Consider the following 3,453-nt stretch of genomic DNA (forward strand, 5'->3'; position numbering starts at 1 on the left):
ATTATGAATTAGAAAGTGAAGATAGTATATATGAAATATCAGAAAACGAAGAAAAATAATTCAGTAATAGAATCAGATAATGAATACGATATCAATGACTGAAACAGATATACAAATAATAACTAAAGAAAAATATTAAGATGAAGAATCGGCAGAACAAAAAATAATATTTGATAATAATATATTTGAATAAATAAAAGGAAAAGAATTAGACCTAAGCGTAGAAAAAATATTCGAAATACCAACAATAAGAAACTGGTTTAAACGACAAAAAGAAGAATATTATGTAGTAAGTCAAAGAGAACATATCATAGATTGCAAATACACCAAAGGAAAGGCTAAAATACCAATAATAAACAAACGAATAATAAATAAAGAAATACAAGATATTAAGGCTAAAAATCCAATTAAATACGTACATTTAGGAGGAACAGAAATACTAATAAAAGCATGTTTTAGAGAAGGAATAGACACACCATAGAAATATACTTAGCGGATGATAGAATTATACAACCTATAGAAAAAAGTATAATAAGTGCAGTAAAAGGTAACCTCATATACCAAAAATTTAAATTTATAATAAGTGTTAACTACTCAGTAGCAATAAATGACAGAAACATAGATAAATCACTAGTATTAAATTGGAGAATGTCAGGGATAGAATTAGCTCCGGTAGTAAAATTTACAGCTAGATGTAAAAACTTATATGTTTTAACAACAAAACATAAAATAACAGCAAAAAATAAAATAAATAAAATAAAAATAGAAAATCCTTTCGAAAGGAAGTTATAGTCATAGATAATAAAATTATAGTTATAATGAAATTGATATAGAAGAAGATTTGGAAATAGTAAAAGAAAGGCTAAGTACATCAAAAAGAATAAATAATGAGATACCCCAAATATTATCAAAAATGAGTACCTCAAGAAGAATAGATAAAATCCCACAAAATCAATGGTAGAAGAAATTAAACCACATCATTACTACATAATGGGAATAATGGAACAACGAAAATATTTAATATTAATAAATACAAGACTAGAAGAAACCTATATTACAAGAGAATTAGTGACGGAAGATGAAATAATAACTACATTACAATTACGCCCCGAACTACCAAAAGCATTAATGTATACTGAAGAAACTACAGAAAAGGAAATAATCATTGGAGGCGTACCAATAGTAATAAAATTTAAAATATATCAAGAGATGAAATTATCACTTTAGGAATAAAATGGCTAGAACAAGTAAAACCATATAATCTAGAAGACAAACAGTTAATAATAATTATGAAAATAAAAGAGTAATAATAAAAATGGACTTTAGTATGATAAGAAATATGAAAATATATATATTTGCAAAGATAAATAATAGAGGGATATTACAACAGATATTATACACCAATGATAGATACGGGAGCAGAAGCTAATATATGTAAAATACAATTGTTTACTAGAAGATAAATGATAATGACCCTACAAGTCATTTTTGGGAAATTTTCATAAAGAGACCGTTTTACCCCTCCCGATAGTTGCCCCGAGTCCTAATTGTTGTATTTCGAAGTTGGTTTGAAGGAAAATTGATGAAAAGTTGAGTTTTTGGGAAAGGTTGAGTTTTTAAGAGTTAAAATTTGGTTAAAAGTGCTATTTCGAGTCATTTGGAGTTTCGAGACTCGAATCGATTTCCGTCGATTCCAGCAGTTTTTAGAATGTCGAAATGGGTCTATGAGAATTTACGGAGTCGAATTTGGAGTTAAAACGAAGATTTGAGGTCCTAAGTTGCAAAATTGTGAAATTTTGCTCAAGAGTTGACTTTGGTCAACAAACGAGGTTCCGGTGCTCGAAATGGAATTCCGAGAGCTCCGTTGGATTTAGGGAGTGATTCTAAGTCTAGAATGAGTCTTGGTTGAATTTTTAGAGGCCCCGAGTGCGTTTCGAGTTTTTGACCCTAAAGTTAGTTTATTGACGCCTTATCGGATACCGGGTCAAGGAGACATCGAATTCAAATTCTGACGATTTCATTGAGTCCGAAATGTCATTTTCAAGCTAGTAGCATATTTGGTTTGTGTTCGGGAAGTGCCAAATGAGTTTTGGGGGAGGTTTTAAGCTTCTTGGATGCTTTGACACTATTTCAGCAAATTGTGGCAACTAAAGGGTTCATTATTAGTTTTAAAGGTCGAAAAAATTATTCCGAAGGTTCTGAAATTTTGAGCATGAATATAGTACTTATCTGCAAATTTTGGTGCATTTTCGCTAACCCGGAGATTGGACTTTTATCGCAAATAAGAAATAATTGTTTACCGAGTAGAAATGATATTTGACTGGGCAACGAGCATGAAATTAAGCTCCGATTGAACGAGCAGGTCCGTATCATTATTAAGACTTTTACAATCGTATGAGGAAATTATGGCCTTTTTAGTGAAAGATTAACTGCTGTTTTTCTGGTGCATAACAGCCATGTACTGTTTATAAAAAATCTCAGACTGTGTTCATTTAGTATTTTGAGCATATCGGGAGTTCTAGAGATCGGAATGGAGTGATTCCTTACAGGTTTTCTTCTTGAATTAATATGAGGGTTAGTATTCAATCTTCAATTCGACATTTCTCATAATTTCTTTATCTGGTTTTTTTCCTATCCGTAAATCTCTTTGGGAAAAATTGGGATTTTATCGATTTGGACTCCCTTTTTGATGAAAAAGGTATATTTACGATCCTTATGTTATGGGTAACTGATTTTAACATAAAATTATTGATTCATCGATATTTTCATCATATTAACCGCGTACAATTTGGACTTTCCCGATAAAGTTAAAGTTTGATAAATTGAGAATTTTCAAGGTCGATCTTAACTCCGTTTTTGATGAAATTTCATATTTGAACTTATCTAAGCATGAGTAAGATGTTTTTCAAGAGATATTTCATTTTCGAGTCGGGGTTTCGGATCCGAATATTTTAGGCTTCTTCAAGAACATGGATTTTTCTTCAAATTGAGTTTGTGAATTGATTTTCAACTCCGTTTTCAAATTAGTTTTCACCATTAGCTTCCAAATACTTTAAGGATCATTTTACATAAAAAAATTCCAGATTTGGGTATCGTTTTCCGGTATGAGACTTTTGGACCGTTTTGCCCTTTTTCCCTAAATTTTCTTGATTTTGGTGTCATTGGACTCGAATTGTGATTGGTGAATAATTGTTTGAATAGATTATCGTGATCCGGATTATACTTGGAAAGGAAAGGCTCAAGTCAAGTAACTTTTGGAGTTCGTTTTAAGGCAAGTGGCTACCAAACTTTGTAAAAACTCTTAGACTACCCATGACTACTTTCCGAATTGTGTTGGGGAGTAATGGGTATTGAGGATGAGTTTTATTTGTTGATTGAAATTGTTGTAAATGAAAGATGGGGAATAAAACGAGCAAAATGTATTATATGTGACTTGAATTTGTTGAATAAGTC

The sequence above is a fragment of the Solanum verrucosum genome, unplaced genomic scaffold (genome assembly GCF_900185275.1).
Source record: "Solanum verrucosum unplaced genomic scaffold, falcon-dt-bn FXZP01000268.1, whole genome shotgun sequence".
NCBI lineage: Eukaryota > Viridiplantae > Streptophyta > Magnoliopsida > Solanales > Solanaceae > Solanum > Solanum verrucosum.